Here is a 22,370-nt window from a genome sequence, read left to right on the forward strand (position 1 = left end):
GAATTTATTGGGGGTGACATTGGTTAATAAAATTATATAGGTGTCAGGTATACAATTCTATAATAAGTCATCTGTATATTTTATTGTATATGACTCAAGTCAAGTCTCCATTCAGAACCATTTATTCCCACCTTTACTCTCTCCTACCTCCCCCATCTCTTTTTTCCTCTGGTAATCACCATCCTGCTGTCTGTCTATTAGGATTTTTTCTTAGTCCTTCATCTTTTTCACCCAGCACCCCCAACCCTCTCCCTTTAGACAGCTGTCAGTCTGTTCTCTGTATCTATAAGTCTGTTTTTATTTTGCTTGTTAGTTTGTTTTGTTCATTAGATTTCACATTTAGGTGAAATCACATGGTATTTGTTTTTCTCTGACTGGCTTATTTCACTTAGCATAATACTCTCCAGGTCCATCCATGATGTCCCAAAAGATAAGATTTCCTTCTTTTTTACCTCCAAGTAATAATCCATTGTGTAAATCTACCACATCTTTTTTATCCACTCATTTATTAATGGGCATTTGGGCTGCTTCCAAATCTTGGCTATTGTAAATAATGCTGCAATAAATATAGGGGTGCATATATTAATGTTTTGAGTTAATGTTTTGGGGTTTCCTAAAAGTGGAATAACTAGATCATAAGGCATTTCTATTTTTAATTTTTTGAGGTAACTCCATACTGTTTTCCACAGTGGTTACACCAATCTGCATTTCCACCAACAGAGTAGAGAAATTTCATTTTCTCCACATCATTGCCAACACTTGTTTGTTGATTTATTGATGATAGGCATTCTGACAGTATATCTTCTTTGCAGAAATGTCTAGTCAGGTCCTTTGCCCATTTTTTAAAATTTTTATTGGATTGTTAGTTTGTTTTGGTGTTGAGGTGTATAAGTTCTTTATATATTTTATTTATTTATTTATTTTTTAAAAAATATATTTTATTGATTTTACACAGAGAGGAATTGAGAGGGACAGAGAGTTAGAAACGTCGATGAGAGAGAAATATCGACCAGCTGCCTCCTGCACACCCTCCCACTGGGGATGTGCCCGCAACCAAGGTACATGCCCTTGACCGGAATTGAACCCGGAACCCTTCAGTCCGCAGGCCGACGCTCTATTCACTGAGCCAAACCGGTCCCGGCAATATATATATATTTTAAATATTAAGCCCTTATCAGATGTATCATTGGTGAATATATTCTCCCATAGAGTGGGTTGTCTTTTAATTTTGCTGATGGTATCCTCTGCTGTGCAAAATCTTTTTAGTCCCTTTTGTTTATTTTTTCTTTCGCCTGAGGAGATAGCCCAGAAATAATATTGCTATAAAAAATGTCTATTTTATTGCTGATGTTTTCTTCTCATATTTTATGGTTTTAAGTCTAACATTTTAAAGACGTTAATCCATTTTGAGTTTATTCTTGTGTATGGTGCAAGGTGGTCCAGTTTCAGTATTTTGCACATACCTGTCTAATTTCCCCTATACCACTTATTGTATAGACAATCTTTACCACATTGTACTCTCCTCCTTTGTCAAATATTAATTGAACATAAAGGCCTGGGTTTATTTCTTGGCTCTCTCTTCTGTTCCATTGGTCTATAGCTCTGTTTTTATGCCAGCACCATGCTGTTTTGACAATAGTTACCATTTCTACACATCACTCTCTTCATTATCATAAAATAAGTAGTAAATTGTAATATAAATTTTCTCAGTATTTTGAGGATTGCCTTGGTAGCATTCTCCCCCTGGAAAATCTCAATAACTTTTCAGAGCACTCTTTAAATTAAAATAATAATAAATAAAAATGTTTTATAAAGAGTGATAATAAAATAAAAAGTAATGTGGTGATGAATTTATTCTCTATTCAGCTCAGTTTGAACAATAGCATCCCCTCCTTAGGTACTTTCAGCCAATCTCTTTCTGAAATGCTAAATGATACTGACATTGATATTATTTTTAATATTGCTATTTTTGATCTGTCAAGTTATAAAGTTTGCTACCAAAACCACCTCTAAAACAGTACAATTTGATGATGCTGATGCTTGGCATGTCATTTCATATGTCACAGCATGCATGGTATGGCAAGAACACTTGAAGAAATCCTCCATCTGTTGGAGATGCACCACATGGCTTCAGTGAACCTGAAATGAAAGAGACAAAGGCCCTGGAAGGACCATGAGTATGACCCTCAGACACAGCAGTCAGTTCTTCTGGGGATTTAAAACATCTTCTCTCATCATCTTGGGGCAAAGCACTCCAGTGAATGATGCCAGCACAAGCACATGAAAAAAAGAACTGCCTGTAAATCCTGTCAGAAGAAACCCACTCACAAAAGATAAAAATTCAAACTTCCTGTCATCATCTCATCTCATCTCATCTCATCTCATCTCACAAGAGATGAGCAAAGGGTGAATCTCACCATATCCCTTTTCCTGAAGAATAAATCATTAATTTTCCCATTAATGACTTCAATAAAAGAATGTCAAAGGAGCAATTCAATAAGACCCAACTTGCATTAATTTGAGACAGACACAGGAGGGGTAAAGATTAATTGTTCAGAATTAGAAAAGGAGACTGGGAACATACAGAACTGGAGCAAGATCTGAATCATTTCAAGACCTGAATTATGCCCTCAAGTATGTCAAACTCACAGCCAGCTGGCTGCATGCCTTGTTTGGCTCAGTGGATAGAGTTTGGCCCATTGGCTGAAAGGTCCTAGGTTCAATTCTGGTCAAGGGCACGTATCTCGATTGAATTAGTCAGGATGAGTAGGAGCTTTTTTTATTATTATTAAATTAAAAGTTACATTTTTATTGATTTCAGAGAAAGGAAGGGAGAGGGAGAGATAGAAACATCAGTAATGAGAGAGAATCATCTACTGGCTGCCTCCTGTATTCCCCCTCCTGAGGATCAAGCCTGCAACCCAGGCATGTGCCCTGACCAGGAATTACCAGGAATTGAATTGTGACTTCCTGGTGCATAGGTCAACCATTTAGCCACACTGGCCGGGCTGAATAGGGACTTAATTTCTCTGTTTCTTTCATATCCACAATCAATCCATAAGCAAATCCTTCTGGACAGCCCTGTGGAGTTTTTGCCACTCTTTTTTTTTTTTCTGTTGCAAGTTTGGGAGTTTGAAGGTTGTTTAAATGTTAATAGTTGAATGTTGTTTCAGTCAGAGTTCATAGTCTTTTTGGCAATATAATTTCTCACTAATACAGATGGGGCTCTTGATCTATGCTGAACAGGTTTTGCATGTTCTCCAACTTTTACATTTGATCTTTCAATATGTTATTATAATTATTTTAAAGATTGTGTCTGATAGTTGCATCCTCTGGGTAATCTTTGAGTCTATTTCTGTTGATTGTGTTGTCTCATCTGAGTCGGTTGTTTTTTCTTGCTTTTTAATCTTGTAATTTTTTATTGACTGCTGGACATCATATATAGCAGAGACTAAGATAAATTGTATTTACCCCTGGATATGGGAATACCTCTTCTTCTGTCTGATTGTTAGTGTGGAGTTGAGTTAATATAAGCAGGAAGTGAGCTAGGTTTGGGTTTGTTTTGGCTTTTGTTGCCCTTGGTGCACCAAAGACTTCAAATGTTTTAGGAAGTTGGACTACTGCTCCTTGTGCTTGGGATGAGGACTTCTCTCGTTGTATCTGCTCCCCCCTCAGCTTTCAGTTTCTGCCCATAATCTTGCCCCTCTCCCAATAGTAGAATGCTGGTGTGGGGGAATTCTCTGCTGTCTTATTCCAGCCTCATTCTTTGGTAGCCCTATAAAGCTGATTCTTAAAGACGAAGCTTTCCTAATATGTCTACAATAGAAACCCAGCACGAGATTCGTGCACAGGAGGGGAGGGTCTCTCAGCCCAGCCTACACCTTCTCCAATCCAGGACCCCTCGGGGGATGTTCCACTGCCAATTTAGGCAGTCTGACATCCTCTCACAATCCTGAACTGCTGGCTCCTCACTGCTCACCTGTCTGCCTGCCTGATTGCCCCTAACTGACCCCCTGCCAACCTGATTACCCCTAATTGCCTCTAACTGCCCCCCCCCCTGCTGGCCTGGTTGCCCCCAACTGTCCCTCTGGTAGTCTGGTCACTCCTCACTGCCCCCCTCTGCCAGCCTGGTTGCCCCTCACTGTCCCCCCACTGACCAGTTCACCCTATGCAGCCTGCTGGTCAGTCGTTTGGTCATCCATCGCTAACCCCCCCTGCCAGACTTTTCACCCTATGCAGCCTGCTATTTGGTTGTTACTGTGAGGACTTTGTGACCAATTTGCATATTACCTTTTTATTAGTATAGATATCCTGCCAGTGGCAACCAAACTCTCTCTTGTATCTGGAGTTGGCAGCAGAATGATAATTTGTAAGATTCGAGATCTAATATGGTTTTTTGCCTCTCCTCCAGAAAGTCTTCCTCCTTCCTTAGTAAATGCAATCTGTCTTTGCCTGTACCCCATAGGCAAGATAATTTGCTGCCCTTCTCACAGTGATTTAAAGCTTTTACTTCATAGGAGAGAAGAAAACAGGGAAACAAACAAGACCTTGTGTCCATCCCCTAACAGCTAATTTGTATGGTGGCTACCAGCTTTCTCCCTACTCTGATCCAAAGGTGCCTGTTCCATCTCTCCTTGAAGGAGCTTCTCTCTCATTGGAATTTAGATTATTCAGTTGCCTTGTGATCTCAGCTCTCTGAAATGCTCCAGGAAAGTTGTTTTCTCATTTTTAGGCTTAGTGTGATAATATTTACAGTCTTGCACATCCTAAGTGGAAGCTGCAGGATTATTCTCTTCAATTTTAAGTACTAAAAATTAATTTTGAATAATTTAAACATAAAGTTATCTTATGTTGATACTGGCGAATTATAAAATCTATAGGTAAGGTAGAGAACCAAACTCCAGTTGGGCAAGAACCAGTGTAATTCTGAGGTTCCTGGAAACAAGGAGTATTTAACTATCTTGTTAAGGTATCTTGACTGGCAGGAATGAATTCCAGCTGTCCTAGGTTCTCAAGATTCAAAGTCTTGGGATAATTTCCCCACTGATTTGGAGAGAGAGAGAGAGGGAGGGGGAGGGGGAGGGGGAGAGGGAGGGGAGGGGGAGGGGAGAGGGAGAGGGAGAGGGAGAGAAGAGGGAGAGGGAGGGGAGAGAAACATCCATGTGAGTGAGAGAGATATATCTATTGTCTACCTCTTGCAGCGCCCCTATCAGGTCTGGGGAACCTGCAACTGAAGTACATGACTTTGACTGGAAACTGAACCCTGGAGCCCTTCTGTCTGCGGGCTGATGCTCTAATCACTGAGCACACTGGCCAGAACACTGGGAGAATTTCTGATTGTTCAGTTCACTCCTCATGCTTATCTTTTGGTTTTTGAAAACCAAGGTGACACAAATGGAAATTTATATAAACAGGGAAGATAAGAATGCACCGAAATAGGTGTAATATCACTGGAATAGGATAAATGTATTCTGAGCCAATTTACCATAGATGTTGCTGATTTACTGATTTTAATTTATTATAAGCAAGATTTCATTCATTTGTTTGTTCAACAAATATTTCTTGGTTATTTGTTATATGCAAGGCAATGCTTTTGTTGGAATTATGGGCAAATAATCACAAAAATAATTATTTATTAATGAAATTATTGATTTTTGTGAGATATTTTACTCTCTTTGTTTTTTTTCCTTATTCTCAGTTGTATTTTTCATTATCTAGATAATAATGAACAGGTAAAATGCTAATCAATTTTGCTATGGCAGTGAGTTATATAGAAGAATAGACAGTAGTACCAGGGAACCTATTTTTATGCACTGAAAATGCAAAATCATCATGTGGATATTATATGATACTTTAAGGAAAATCAGTAGAATAGCTTTTGGAAAATAAATGTTCTATCTAGTATCAAAAACACTTAAGATCTTTATATAGTTAGATTAATTTCAATAATTATTCTTTGTATTCTGAGAGTATTATGAGATTTATTCATCTTGGCAGTGACTTAAGGCAAAAGGGCAAGATCAAAGGCAGTACAGAAATACATTTGCTAGAATTATTTATCATGAGTCAGATTTTTATTCCTGTACTTCTAAGGAAATTACTCTTCTCAAAATCTGAAAGTGGGCCAAAAGGTTTGCAAGTTTAATTTTGCATTTTTTGCTTGGCAAATGTAATGGGTTTTTCTGAGGAATTGGCCTGGAAGTAAAATTTTTATGTCTGTGATACTTGGGTCCACAAATGGGATGAAATATACTAGCTTCTGCTCCTTAATGAGGATGTGGAGTGGAGCAGTAAGAATGGGAACTTAGAAATCAGAAAGACCTAGATTTAGACAAACTTGGATATTAGGCCCACTTTGGCAATTTCTAGCCTTGTAACACTGGGGAAGTTATTTAATTCCTTTAAAATGTCAGTTTCTTCATATAGGATGAGAATAATGTCCTTTCTTCATAGGGTTTAAGTGGCAATTAGATAAAGTAAATGAAGTACTTAGTATAGCGCATTTCACTTACTGGAAGGTCGATATAAAAATAACTATCATTATTTGATCTCTTACCACAACAATCTATTGGCTCTTTTCCTCTCTGGATGATTTAGATTGAATTGTTTAAAAATTTTTGGAGGTAAACTTGATATACTGAAATCCTGTTATTAAAACATTGATTTATCATGATTATCAACCAGCATTGTGATAAATTCTCTTAAAATAAACAGATGTGCCCTAACTGGTTTGCCTCAGTGGTTAGAGCATCAGCAGAGGACTGAAGCTTCACGGGTTAGATTCTGGTCAAGGCAAGGGTCAAGGGCACGTACGTTGGTGGCAGGTTCCCATTCCTAGCCTCATGTACAGGAGGTAACCAATTGATATGTCTCTCTCACATACATGTTTCTCTATTTTTCTCCCCCACCCTTCCACTCTCTCTAAAAATCATGGAAAAAATATCGGGGGTGAAAATTAACAACAACAAAAATTACCAGAGCCGAAACTAGTTTGGCTCATTGGATAGAGCATCGGCCTGCAGACTGAAAGGTCCCAGGTTTGATTCCGGTCAAGGGCATGTACCTTGGTTGCGGGCATATCCCCAGTAGGGGTGTGCAAGAGTCAACTGATCAATGATTCTCTCTCATTGATGTTTCTAACTCTCTATCCCTCTCTCTTCCTTTCTGTAAAAAAAATCAATAAAATATATATTTTTAAAAAATTACCAGGGATGCAGATTATAATTATAAAAAGAAAGGTGTCTGTCATTGAGAAGCACAAACAAAAAAACTTAAACTGCATTTAAAAAGTTATTTTTTTCTCTTATTTTTTTATTAAGGTATTATATGTGTATATATCTTACCATTGAAAAAGTATATATTTTTATTGATTTCAGAGAGCAGGGAGAGGGAGAGAAAGATAGAAACATCAATGATGAGAGAGAATCACTGATTGTCAGCCTCCTGCACACCCCCTACTGGGGATCCAGCCCACGACCCAGATACATGCCCTTGACCAGATTCAAAACTGGGACCCTTTAGTCTGCAGGCTGAGGCTCTATCCATTGAGTCAAATCAGCTAGGGCATCCTGAAACCACATTTTTAACAGAGTGAAAAAAATGGATTGAGTTGGATAAGAAGGACCATGTTCTTTCTTCAAAACATATCACTTCTGTATGGGAACCTTGCACAATAATGCTTGAGGTCTTGACAGTTTCTGGTCCCTCAAATCCAATTATAAAATCATAGAGCCATAATAAGTAGGAAAAATATTTGAAGATTTTTATTTTTTAATCTGCTTTGTGGATGATTTACTTTGAATTATTCATTTCCTAAATGAAAGTGGGATGAAATTATTTGTCATAAGTTAGATGAACTTAGACTTTAGTTTTATACCAGTCTTCAATTTTTTATGTGACTCTGGCAAATGGTTCTGTGACTCAGTTTTCTTCTCTGTTAAATTTTGATTATAAAATTGTGTTTCCTTAAACTCAGAAGCTATGGGGTAAAAATGAGGACACAGTAACTACAACAATTAGTGTTCCTTCTTTCTTTCTCCATCTCTTCTAGGTTCTTTCCCCACCTTGGGTTCCATTTAACAATGTTCCTCTATTATTTCAAGGAGAGAAATGGGACTGGTGAAGAGCTGACTGAGAACTTAGGCTGCCCAATAATCATAGCACATTTTCCATTTTCCTTCCCCTTTGCTTGAGCTCCCAAGAAATCAGAGGCTATTGTTGCCTCTGGTGCCACTTCTTCCTAGTTTGCTATTATTGCTGATGATGCCTGTCCTCAAAAACTGGTCAGGCTGAAATTAGGAAAATAAACAAGCAGCAACACCCCCAAAATTAAGCCCATATTTGTCATGAAGGTCCCAAATATTAGGGTTCTGTGCTTTCAATGTTTTCCTGAGTTTCCAGTAGAACAGGTGTTAGTTTTTCTTGAGTGGCCGCCTTCCAAGGACTTGAACCTGAGAGCTGGGCTGCAGGACAATGTGAGCAAAAGAGATCAGGCTGTACTCAACTTCTGGCACAGGGGCATAGTAACTGAAACAAGCCTATGTGCCCAACTGTTTTTGTGTTTTTTTGTTTTTGCCTTAGGATTTCTATTTTACCAGGAAACGTCTCACTCCAACATTCAGATATATTTCTGGCAGACATTATTCTTCCAGGGAAGCCCTAACTGAGCTTCAGAGCACTAGGACAACTTAGGCCCAGGCAGGAACCCTAGTTTCATTGTCCTTTATGGATCCTTTTCATAACATGAAGATAGGTGTTAATACATGCAACAGTAATTAACCCAGACAGCCTGGCTCTATGCAGGTGGAGCCTGTGAAATGGAGAGATGACTCAGACCAGAGGCCCACTTCTCCTGAGGCGCACATCTTGGTGCCATGTAAGACCTCCAGAATGATGATCCAGTTCCAGGGAAAATTAGGGATGATCTTGAATTGACTGGGGCTAAATCTTTATCACCTGATGAAGTGGAGGCTTAAATAGAAGTTAATTTGAATTATAGAAAAACATAGTTAGGCCTAAGGGAGATTCTGGTCATCTGGTGACTGAACACAACTCCCTTTTCCTTTATCTTTAGCTCTGGGCTATCTGCCTCTCAAAAGCCTAATGGCTGTTGGCGCCCATGAGCAACTGGGAAGAAGTGAGGTTTCAGACTTTGTTGGGGCTTTAGCAGAAAGAAATTAGTTTGATGTTTCTTTTCCCTCATGGGATGGGCAAAGAACATCATCAGTGAACTAGTGATGACTGAAAGCAGTGGATATTGGGAAATGCTGGGAGATCAGAGATTTGTGAATTTTCTAGACAGAAGACAATGTTGGTTTAGAACATCTCACCCTCACACCTTCATGAAAAGAGCTGTGAAGCCCCCCCGCCCCCCCGTTCCTCAGGCTGTGGGAGTACCAGGAGATCTGAGAGCAAAGGGGTAAAGGGGTTTCCTTCAAGACAGCAACTGGGTCTGCTATAAATTACATGCCCTAAAGGCAGAGATAGCTTCATCTTTCATGGTCTGTGAGGTTCCTGTCATTTAGCATCTGAACTCCAGGGAGTTGATATAGGGAAATGACCCATCCAAGGGCTAAGAGGAAAGCAGTCATCAGAACAAATATACCATTGATCAAGTGTTACTGCACTTGAGGTAGTGACATCTGGAATTAGCATTCAAGACCAGCATTATAAATTCTTTTTGAATTTGAAATAATGGCTTCTGGAAAAAAAAATTCAGAATTAAGTTGAAGGAGAGAATAGGCTGTATTGAAATCTGAATCAGTTGTCTAACAATCAGTGCTAAGAAATATCTGAAAGCATAAAGAGAAAAAAAAGGTGAACCTCAAAATAAAATGGAAGTCAGGCAACTTATATATATAAAAGCCTAAGCAACCATTACAACCCGTGGACCAAATGACTGGTTGACTGATTGCTATGACATGCTCTGCTGATCACAGGGGGCAGACACTCAATTTAGGAGCTGCCCCCTGGTGGTCAGTGCACTCCCACAGCCAAACTCCTACTGCTGGCCAACCTCCCACACTCTTACCCCCCTCCCCCCCAGCCTTCCAGGCTGTTGGCCCTAATCACCTCCAATTGGGACTGAAAGAGACAGCCTCTTATTGCTGGCCAGACCAAGGGACTCCACCCATGCATGAATTAGTGCACCAGGTCTCTAGTAATTTATAAAATCAGGAAAAAAATTATACTTTAAGACCTAAGTCTGAAAAGCTACTTGGTGTAAGGATATAGGGGGAAACCTTACAAGTTTCCAAGCAGTCATGAACAAATTACAAAGGAAAAAAAAAATCAGACTTGTTTTAGACTCATTTTCAACAATGGAAGCTAGAAACAAGAATGAACTAATAGCCATAGATTACTTCAGAATAGGACCACAACCAAATTAACTGGGTAATATATTATTCATTTCTCAGCATAAAAGTGAAAATGTACAAGAAAGAGTTTATCAGAGAAAAGTCCATAAGAAAAGGCTTTAACCAAGTAAGACATGGACCAGACTAAAAATATCAAGATGGAAAATGAAGAGAGAAGTAAAAAAGAAGGTAGGAGAGAAAGAATGTTGAAATAGAAAAGTATTTTAAAAGACTTATTCAAGTAAAAGAAAAGAGGAAAATATAAGATTTTGGTATGGAAAATGATATCTTGTTTTCTTATAGCACTTCAGTAATAATATTTGATTATGAGAACAAGGGAAGGGAATATAATCATTTATAAAAAGAAAAAAAATACCCACTAGAACTTGCAAATAAACATGGCAAAAGGGGAATGAATGAAACTTGATCAGATGGACAAGCATAAGAAAAAGGGTGAAACAACATGGCATGATAACTAAGAAAAAAACAAAAGATAGAAAGAATAAAGTATATCAGGTATTACACAAAACATGATACAAATAAAAATCTTCTATTAAAAAAGATTCTTAAATTTACTTTCTTTTAAAAAGAGCAGTTTTAGGCTCTTTGGAAAATCACATATTTAAAATATACTAGTAGTAATAAAAGAGATTTGAAAATAAAAGAACTAAAAAACCCCAACAAAACAAAACAAAGGAAATGCATAGAAAGATACCAAGATTGATAGCAAACAGCTGGTTCAGTTGGTTAGAGAATTGTCCAATACACCAAAGTTGGAGAATTAGATTCCTTGTTGGGGAACATATCCGGGTTGTAGGTTTGAGCATTCAGGAGGTGATTGATGTTTCTCTCTTTTTCTTTAAAATCAATTAAAAGAAAGATTAATAACAACAATATGGAACAGAAGATTAAAAGAACTAAATAGGATAGGAACAGACATTGTGAATTTGTTAAACTCACTGTTTTCAGCAAACCAAATAAGAATCTAAATACACAAATAAAAATTTTAAGACAAGAAGGGGACAGATTATTTCAATAATAAAAAAAAAAGATAATGAAAGAACATGATAAAAATACATTGTTCTGGATTTTTCAGTATATCTACCAGAATTAAATAATTTTAAAAAAAACTCTGCAAAAAAAGCTATAGAGAGGACATAGAAGAAATAAATAATACAATTAATAAGCTTGATTTAATATATTAATACTAGAGGTCTGATGCACAAAATTCATGCAAGAGTAGGCCTTCCTTTCCCCAGTTGCCCGAACCAGCTTCCCTCTGGTACCCAGGACCCTGACTTCCCTCATAGCCCTGGTTTCATCCAGAATGTCATCAGGGAGGACTTCTGGTCTAATGCGCATATTATGCTTTTATTATTATAGATAATATTCTCTGAATAGGAATATTTTATTTCTAGAAAAAGAGATATGTGTATTTATTTACATTAATATTTATATATATAACAGCCTAAGGAACCATCCAAAAGTCCAACCATCTGATAGCTATGGCATGCAATGACCACTAGGGGGCAGATGCTCACTCACAGTCATGGAAACATGGAATAGACTTGTGAATCTCAGAGGGAAGGGGGTGAAGGGGAGGGTAGGAAGAGATTAACCAAAGATTTTAAATGTATACTAGAGGTCTGGCCTGTGGGGATTTATGCACTGATTGGGTTCCTCAGCTTGGCCTTTGGGGATTGGGCCAAAACCAGCTCTCTGACATCCCCAAGGAGTTCCAGATTGCGACAGGGAATCTGTGCACTCTAGTATTATATATAACAATATATCGTACATTTATATATATTTCTGTTGTGGGGTCGAACCCTGGGTTCAAAATAAGACCACTAGAGGCTGATAATTTATTTAAAAAAGCAAACAAGAATTTATTGAACTGGCCAGGGCAGCCACAAGAGTACCATACACAGGCGGACCCTACACGACTGCGAGGCTTTAGGGGCAGGTAGTTAATTTTAAAGGTTCTGAGGAGGAAAACCCCCATTCTACAACAAACTGTTGTTTGGAATTTTCTGCTGTTCTTCCTAGATAAAATGTTGCTTTCTAGTTTGCTTTAGCCTGTTTGAAGAATGATGAAGATAAACTTAGCTGTCTGACCTTGCAGGCCAGAGACCAGATATACCCACAGTCTCAATACCATGCCAGGTGCATTTTTTTTTAATTGGATAGAACAGCATTGTTTTCGAGGCCAGCATCGAGATAACCACTAAGTGTACATAGGGCTGGCTCTTTAATGAAAAAGAAAGTTCTGCCTGTAACCTTGCTCAGAACTTGAACTCATCCTCCCTAAGCCCATTGCGCGATGAACAAAGCAAGTATGTGAAGGTCGAAATCAGAATAGTAGGGTTAAAATTCAAACAGTAGTTTTTACCCAAGTATGATTGCTACCATATTTAATTCCCTATTGGTCTTTTGGGAATGAATCTAAACCTTAGATTCATTTCTAGTATCTACTAGTGGAGAATACTGAGTATGTAAGACCATTAGTTTCACTGCCTGTATTCTATCCTGTACAAAATTATGAGACATGGCCCAAAGATTAAGCCTATAAGTAATAGTAATAGTGGGCCTGCTAGTAGGGTGGTGAGCCAAGGGGACCATAAGTACAAGTTTTCATACCAATTTCCATAGGACTTTAAAAAAAAAATGAATCATGTCCTTAACCCAAAAGGAAACCTTAACAAATAAGTAGTTTACAGATTGCATTCTTTCACCATAATCCAATAAAGTTAATTGGAAATTAAGAAACACATGAGGTAAGTCTTGTGTGAAAGGGAAAATTATAGAAGTGTCTTAGCCCCTTGGAGCTGTTCTAACAAAATATCACAGATTGAGTAACTTATAAACAACAGAAATATATTTCTCATAGTTCTGGAGGCTAGAAGTCCTAGGTCAAGACACCAGTATGGTCACCTATGACAATGGTCCTCTTCCTGGTTCACAGCAGTCCCTCTCATTGTGTCCTTGCCTGGTGGAAGGAGCTAGGGACCTTTCTGAAGCCACTTTTATAAAGTCACTAATCCCAGTAATGTGGGTTCTACCTCATAACCTAAGAACTTCCCAAAGGCTCTACATCCTAATACCATTATCTTTAGGGGTTTAGGATTTCAACATATGAATTTGGGGAGGAGAGGTGCGCACACAATCAAATCATAGCAAGGAGAAATATGGAGATACCTAAAAGCACTGGAAAAACAAACCCTTTATACTAAAACAATGGGGAACAGCAAAATAACTCACAGGAAAATGTGAAAACAGAAAGGTAAAAATAAAGGAATTAAGTGTTTATCTTAATTAAAAATAATAATTCAGTAAGAACAAAAACGAAAGAAACTTTGAAGGGGTTATTAATATTGATAAAAGTTGAAATTATTAAAATAGATGAACCAGCAGAAAAGAATAATAAAATCAAAGACTGATTCTTTAAAAAGACTAATAAAAATAAATACCATGTGAGCCTGATTATAAAAAGACAATGAAATAACAACTAGATAAGATTAACATTGTGAAAGCAGGAAAAAGATGAAAAGAATCCTAAGTATTAAATACTAAAGATGACTCTGAAGTGTACATAAACTAATAAAACCTAGAAGAAATAAATAGTACTTCCCTAACAAAACGTACATTATCACAAATGGCCCAGAATTAGTGAAAACTTGAATAGGCCAATTATTACAGTGATAGTGGAGAAGTGATAAATGATTTCCTATTGAAAAAGCAGCAGGCAGATGGATTCACAGTTGAATTTTTAATCTAACCATTAAAGAATAGATAATTCCAATATTATTTAAACTACTGTGGGTCTTAGAAAAAAGATAGAAAGCTCTTGAGTTAATTTTATGAAACCAGAATACCTCAAATACCAAAGCCAAAGAAGGAATTCAACAACAACAACAACAACAATTAAAGATGCAGGCAATTTCACCTATATCTATATATGCCAAATGTTTACACAATGTATTAGAGGATACAATAGAGAAATGCATCAAAAGAGTAATACACTATGATGAAACAGGCTGTATTAGAGGGATGAAAGGGCAGTTTCTTTCCAGAAAGTCTTTCTACATATTGATTACATTAAAAATTAAAGGGAAAAGAACCTAACCATTATCAGTGGGGGAGGGGGAAAAAGACATCAGATAAAGGTCAAGCAATTCATGCCAAGGAAAACTGGAAGCAAAATAGGAACAGCAGGAAATTACTTACAATATAAAGAAAAGGGAGTAAGGGAAGGTAGAAGAGGGTGTAGGCAGGATAAATGGTGATGGAAGGAGACTTGATTTGGGGTGGTGAACACACAATACAATATACAGATGATGTATCAGAGAATTGTACACCTGAAACCTATGTAATTTTTTAAACCAGTGACACTCCAATAAATTCAATAAAAAAGATTTTCTGAAATTAAAAATAGAGAAACGCCCACTCTGAATATTATCTTAAATGGCAAAAATTAAATCTTTCACTTAAAATCAGGAATCAGACAGGCATCACTATAATCACTTGTTTTGGAAAAAGAAGTATGGTTCTTGTGGAGAGCGGCCACAGTGTTTGGGCAAGTTCAAGCCTCAGACTAATAAGAGGGCACAGTCCTCCCATGGCCACATGCAAGTCCCAGCGTGGAGGGCAGAGCCCTCCCAGAACAATGATAGCCAACAGCTATAGTTATAAGCTTGAACCTATGGTCTGAACACATGGCTCCATGTGTCTGAGTGATGTGGGTCTGATAGAGATCAGGTGCAAAACTCACAAAAATGTTGTAAATATCTTCACTACACCCTTACTTTGCCTTGTGGAATCTGGCTATAAAATAAAGACATGGCTTATAGTCCGTGGTGCTGTCTCCTTCAGAAAGGGCAACATTCCCACCAAGACCCAGCTTTCATTCTGTTCTCTGTCTTTCTCAATCCTTCACCACTCCCACTTGGGCTCACCTAACCTGGCTGAGCCGGTGTGGCACATAAGATGCCCAATGTGGGGCTGAGTATGCCATGGCCATGCCAGCCCGCCGTAGGTTCCTGCTGCTGGTGATATGTCGTGGCTTTTTGTTTGTTTTTTAGAAAGCCTAAGAGACACCTGTGAAAAAAACAAATAAGAGAATTTGGTGTGTTGAGTGAGTACAAAATAACCTATAGAAACAACCAATTCCTCTCTATTCAGGCAAAAGCAACTAGAAAAGGAAATGCAAAGAATAAACTGCATTGGGAAGACAAGTATAAGAAAATGACTTGGTATAAATTTACAAGAAAGGCGCAGGACATATTTGAACAGAACTATAAAAACATCCTTGGGAAATGCAAGACAAAAAGTACAGACAAATAGAAAAGTCTATTACCATTTGGATGTAATGACTTAGTGTTTTAAATATGTGAATTTTTCTAAAAATTAAGACATAAATTTGATGCTGTCCTTATTAGACTCTTAACACTGCTTACATGACGTTTAACAATCATCTTCAATTTAACAATCATCTCCTCTGCCCAGGCTCTCTCATTATGACAGGAAATCCTCAGCTGCGCCCTCAGGATCTCAGGAACAGTCTCACTCATGCTCTATCGCTGCATGCTCTGAGTGAAGTTATTTTGACCCTGTGCTGGTCAGCAGTGTCCATTACGAGACTATGCCTTCATTGCGCAGAGCCTTTCTATTTCAGTGGCAAGGCTGCACAGAAGACTATGGCAGACCCGGTGAGAGAATGGGCCCCTGTGCTGTACTTTGTCACCAGTGTCCAAAGTAGTACTTCTTAAACCCTAAATTCCACAATCATTTGTGAAAATGATTCATCCGTTTCTGGCCCCAGTTTCCATCCTCAGGGAGCTCAAAACCATTGGAAGTCTCTGTGGGAGAGCAGAGCATGCAGGCACCACACTATTCCTTTTATTGCTTTTGACAGTTTTTCACGGCTACTGGCGCAAAATTCCCCTGTCCTTCATTCAGACACATGCCCTCTAGTAAAGTCAACTTACACACAGAGATGGCTGGAGATGTCATCAGTCCATCAGGACTTATCACTGATCAGGTTCTAAATCTCAGCTTGGTCTCAGATGGACCACCAAGACTTCATCCTCTTTTCTTACACCTCTGTCAGCAGACAGAGAATACTACAAAAAGCATCTTGCCTACCTATTCCAATTCTGTTCCTTCGTTGTCTCCTTTGAAAATGAAACTACTGAGCACAGAGGGACGAATCACACATATCTGAGGCTGATGCCATCCTGGCAGAGAGTTACAGCTGCGTGACTTCCCTGGGAATTTATTGCTCTGCTCTCTCTTGGAACCCTGGGGATTTCTGTTGCCCTAGTACTGAAGTGCAAACATTTATAATAAAAGTTAACATAATAATAATGGCACAACGGAGGGTAACAATTTAATGTTTCTCAAAAAGCTTCCCTTAAGTGATATGAGAGTTATTAAGGCCTGTAACTTCTGTAAATCATGGTAAGGCATATGACATTAGGTCCATTTAAAAACCCTGGAACTGGAAGAATAACAGTGCAAAGTATAATATATAATGCGGTAATATTAGTTTAAGTGTGAAGGGCAATCTAGTGTAAATGATCGTGAAAATGATTAACAAAAAGGTAACGAGGAATTCCTCCTCACACTCATGTGACCCTACCAGTGTATATTTGACATTGACCTTTCTAGGCTAGTTCTGAGTGAACTCCGGTCTCTTCCTTCTGATCCCTATTTCTGACCTAAGGCTGATGTTCACCCTTAGATACAGAATCCCTGTCTGCACCATGAAACCTAGTTTCCACAAAGGGAGCATAAACATCCAAGTGCCAATCATGGACATGATCAGGCTTTTTGTATGTTTCCCAGAGGTTTTCTGGTGGAAAGGAACTAGTCAGAAATTCCAGATGGCAATGACTGCTCTGCCACTCAATCTGAGACGTACTAGTAAACCCAGAACTGCAAACTCCCTTACCTAGTTTCTCTCTATAAAAAATAGTGTCACTATTACCAATTTCACAGGAGTTTATAGAAGAATAAATAAAGCGGAAATAATCTCAGTTCAGTGTTTGGTGCACTAGTACAGTAAGTGCTCAGTTTATGTTACCATTATGCTAATTTACTCAAAAGAGGACAAAACCTTTATCCAGAGAAAATGGCTTTTTTTAATATGAAATTTTGTATCGTTTGGGAGGCACTTAAAGGGTCTTTTTCTTTGCTCCCTTAAGTTGTATTTTACCAGTATAGGTAGTTGTCAACCGTCTTTTCCCTCCCCCCCACCCCCCAATCTGTAACAAAAATATACATTTGTTTCCATCTGTATCGCAGTCTGAAATGAACATGGATAGCCTGGGGCAGGGACCACAAAAGCGCTCTCACAAAAACCCAAGGGATGACTGCGTGGGGACTACCCTCCAGTCCTGTCCAGTTCATTTCCCACCAGGACATCATTCCATCCACAATTCCCAAGACACGAATTCTAAAATGGAGAGCAAGGAACCTCAACTGTGTTAAAATCTATTTAATCATCTCTTATAGGTCTACATGCTAAAATGATTTCCTAAATCTCCATGTTCCAAACTAGCGTGGCCCAGTGTATTCTGGGCAGTACCTCTGGGAGTCACACCTGCCCCTTTATTTACTCTGTAGATAGGCTTTATCTACAAAGGATGGAGTCTCGCTGCATTTTAGTTTCTAACTTTCAAGCTGCCTGGGACGGGATAGCCTTTGATTCTTTGCTCCAGGAAGTGTTAGAATCAAAGGCGCTAGGAGCCCCTTTTTCCATGACTCAGGATGCCCGGCTCTTGTTTTGTGGGCAGATGCGCGCCCTGAGCTGGCGCCGCGGGGCCCGCGGAGGCATCGTTCGCATCTCCCAGGAGGGCACCGCCCAGGGGCACCGCCCGGGCGCCGGGTTGCTAGGTCCTCTGTTTGCAGGGTTCTAGAGGAGCCCGAGGGGGACCACGGCAACCCGGGAGGGGTGTGCCCGGGAGAGCCGGAGGGCTGCCTTCAGTACACAGCCCCCCCGCAAAAGCAGCTGCTCCTCTGCGGGTCCCGGGGGGGTGCAGAGGCTTCGCCTCATCCCGGGTTGTTCCCCACCGTCGCCGCCCCGATACGCCCCGGCTGCCCGCTCCGCTCCGCTCTCCGCCGCGCACCCCCGGCCGCGGCCCGCGAATGGTCTGGCCCGTGGGCAGCCTCCTCCCCCTTCGGTGGCGACGGGCGCGCCAGCAGCTGCGGGTCCAGCGCGGTCCCCGAGCCGAGCCGAGGCTGCCTCGTGCGGTGGGCGGGCGGGGGCGAGCTCCGGGCGGCCGCCCGCCAAACCGGGACCGCGGAGGGACCGCCCGCCCGGGGGAGGCGAGGATCTGCGCTGGGCTTCCCGCACCCTGTGAGTACCTGGGGTTCCGCTGCTCCCCGGCCCCCTTCGCGGACCCTGGACCCGGAGGTGTGGGTCCCCCCACCCGGGCAGGAGGTCAGTGCTCTGGGGACGCTGTCCCCCGCGGGAGCCGCAGCGCAGGGCGCCGCCGCGGTGGGTGCTCATGATTCAGCACCGCTGGTACCCAGAGGTTTGGGCTTCACGGGGGACGATGCGGATGGAGGTCATTTGCTGTTTTTAGGCGCCGGTTGAAAAGACCGGGCGGGCAGGGTCAGGTGGGGTGAAGCAGGAGGCCCGGCTGGCTTGTTCTGAAATTCCATCCTTCCTCCACACCCTGGTACAAACCTCCGCGCGCCTTTGCCCTGCAGACTTCAAAGTGTGTCAGGTTGGTGTCTTTTTCACACAAGCCAGTGGAGTCGCCTAGGGCCATTGTGAAGACCTGTTTCTCTACTTCTTGCCCGATTGGATGTCTAAGTCATGCCATCATCCACTTCATTTTACAACACATGCTTCCCCCCCCACCTCCCCAAATGGGTGAGAAAGATGCTGTATCTAAGTTGTCCCTGTATCTAAGTTGTCCTGTATTCAGGGTGGTTTGATTGGTCCTGGCATCATAAGAGGAAAAAATTTAAAGTAGGAAATAATACTTTCAGAGCCTATGCATCTATCTATCTATCTATCTATCTATATCTATCTATCTATCTATCTATATGAAATGTATATTATAAGATTTATATATTATGTAATTATATATATTTAATTATATATATAATTAAATCATCACAGCAACCCAGAACCAAATGTGGAAAGTGAGGAGCAGGAAAGTTAAATTATGTGCTCAAGGTCATAGAACAGGAATTTGAATACAGATCTTTATGACTCTAAAGTCCATGTACCTTTCACTGTATTAAGAAGTTGTTAATCCAAGTGTACCTATACTGTATGGTCTATTAAATGGTATTAATATTCATAGGAGAATATTCATCTCAAACAATAGCAACAACAACCTGTAAACTTCCTGTATGTGGAATTATTGTTCTTTAATATGGGGTGGGGAGCCTTTTTTCTGCCCAGGACCATTTGGATATTTATAAGATCAATCTCTGGCCATACAAAATTATCAATTTAAAAGTTAGCTTGCTATATCTGGTCAAACATTTAATTAACTCATGCCTACTGTCTTGGGAAGGCCAGAAAAATGATTTCTCAGATCTTATACGGCCTATGGGCTGGATGTTCCCCACCCCTGTTTTATATGAGAGTAAGATATAGGAATTATGTGGGAAAAACCTGTTTTCTTAGGGAGCATATGTCAAAAGGTAAGATGTGATTTTGGTGGATGCTCAAGTGTTGGAGAAATCAATCAGGAAGGTAAAAAACAGCAACTGAGTATCGTTTTCCTTTTTAAACTTTAGTAAAACATTTGCAGAAAGAACAATTATCTAGTTCTTAGGGTGTGTGACTGTTTTTGTGTGGTGTGTTACCTCATTATAAGGTGACAGATAAACCCAGACTAATAATGTTTAATTCATTACAGTTCTGTGATATGGTACAATAGATGGTATAATAATTCCATTTTACAGATTAAGGAACTGAAATATAGAGAAGATTCAGGATCATAAATGGTGGAATCTGAACAAGCATTGACTTACAAAACACATGTGTGGTAGCAAAATGCAGTTCTATATAGTGGAATTGACTTGTTTTTGCCCTGCCCTGCAGAATCAACAATTATATGGACCTTGTGTGCTCCTTTCACAAAAATAATGATGGCTAGGTTTTCCTGTGTCCCTTGCTTGGTCATTTGACTTGCTTTCATTTATGATTTATGTATTTTCTCTTAAGATATGTAACTCTTGTTAATGTCTCAGGAGGCAGGTTGCTATAGCACAAATGCTCATTATCTCTAAGTGCTGGAATAGTATTTAATGGCAGAGAGGAACATAGTCATCTTAGCTCATCGTTTCTAGAGTATTGAACCACTTGTATTGGAGAATTCTTTTTTAACTTAATGGTGGTATCGATAGACTAAAGGCCACTGCCTAAAGAAGGCCATAAAAAGGAGTCATGAATTTACATTAATTGTTCAGACAAGACTGTAAGAGAAGTAGGGTCTTGTGATGAGTCTTAAGTTTGATTTCTTTGAGTTCATTTCTTTTAGTTCTTTAAATGGCTTTAGACTGTGTCCTGAACCTTGGTGTGAAACATCTTGTAGCCCAATCTGGTTAATCCGAAGAGGGACAGCAGAATTAGTATGAATGAGTAAGCAAAAATAAGTGTCGCTGCTATTTATTTTTAAGGAAGGTTTATGTTCTAGTGGTGGAAGGTCAGCAGGATCTTTTAAAATGGAAGCAATATATTTTATTTTATATATACTAGAGGTCTGGTGCATGAAATTCATGCACAGAGTGGGGGGGGTCTCCTCAGCCCAGCCTGCACCCTCTCTAATCTGGGACATCCTTCTCATAATCCAGGACCTCTGGCTCCTAATTGCTCACCTCACTACCTGCCTGTCATCCCTTACTGCCCCCACCTTGCCAACCTGGTCACCCCCAACTGCCCTCCTCTGCCAGCCTGGTCACTCCCCAACTGCACCCCCTCCACTAGCCTGGTTGCCCCTAATTGCCCCCCTGCTGGTCTAGTGGCCCCCCAAACCCCCTGCTGGCCTAGTTGCCCTTCATGCCCCCCCTCCCCCACAATGGCCTGGTCAAACCACATAGCCTGCTGTTCAGTCATTTGGTCATCCCTCATTAGCCCCCCCGCCAACTTGTTTGCCGCATGCAGCTTGCTGTTCAGTCATTTGGTTGTCCCTCACTAACCCCCACTCCCGCCCCCCCACTGGTCTGGTTGTAGACAGCCATCTTGTGAGGGTGTGATGGTTAATTTACATATTATCATATTACCTCTTTATTATATAGAATCATTACCAAGAGTGTAATTATATTTAATACCAACTTGGCTTTGGAACTGCTCTCCCTATGTTTTTATTTGTCAAATGACTACCTTCTGCAGATCATCTAAATTCTTGACTTCAAGGAACTTAAAATCTAGCTGGGAAGATATTACATATAAGTAATAAACAAAATAATTAGAATTGCCTTAATACTAGAAAAAAGGTGGTCAATAAACATAAGTGCTATATCAACACCTTAAGAAGAAGGAGAAATAGTAGAGGCTGGGGTCATCAGAGCTTCACGAAAGTCTGCAAGGGTGGACGTGAATTAAATAACAGAGATGGGGAGGATTTTGATAGTCCAAGAAAAAGCCAGAAAAGAGGTTCAGCTGAGAAGTGAACATATTCTGTTTGGAGAACCTTGAATATCAGACAGGGAAATCTGCTCCTTACCTGGTAGTGATGGGGAACTAGTGTATGTTTCTAAGCAGGCCAAGTTTATCTTTGACTGGTCTTGCTCACATTCTCCATATTCTTTGCTCCAAGTACCCTGTTTCCCCGAAAATAAGACAGTGTTTTATATTAATTTTTTCTCCCAAATTTGCATTAGGTCTTATTTTCAGGGGATGTCTTTCCATGCACTAGGTTTTATTTTCGGAGGATGTCTTATTTTCGGGGAAACACGGTATCCTTCCAGAAAATGATATATTTCCTGAATACTGATAGTAAAAGGATTAGTTTTCAATTGAACCAGGAAAAACTTTTTATGCAATTAAAA

General features: G+C 39.9%; 1 protein-coding gene across 1 annotated transcript in view; it reads left to right on the plus strand.

The window, feature by feature from the left end:
* The first annotated feature begins 18,530 nt into the window (after positions 1-18,530).
* Positions 18,531-22,370, plus strand: part of TTLL7 (tubulin tyrosine ligase like 7) — a 128,529-nt gene continuing 124,689 nt past the window's right edge. Inside the window, exon 1 of the mRNA XM_036445638.2 lies at positions 18,531-18,711. The gene's annotated coding sequence lies outside the window, so the exon portion shown is untranslated. The remainder of the gene's footprint in view (positions 18,712-22,370) is intronic.

The sequence above is a fragment of the Pipistrellus kuhlii genome, unplaced genomic scaffold (genome assembly GCF_014108245.1).
Source record: "Pipistrellus kuhlii isolate mPipKuh1 unplaced genomic scaffold, mPipKuh1.p scaffold_m20_p_2, whole genome shotgun sequence".
NCBI lineage: Eukaryota > Metazoa > Chordata > Mammalia > Chiroptera > Vespertilionidae > Pipistrellus > Pipistrellus kuhlii.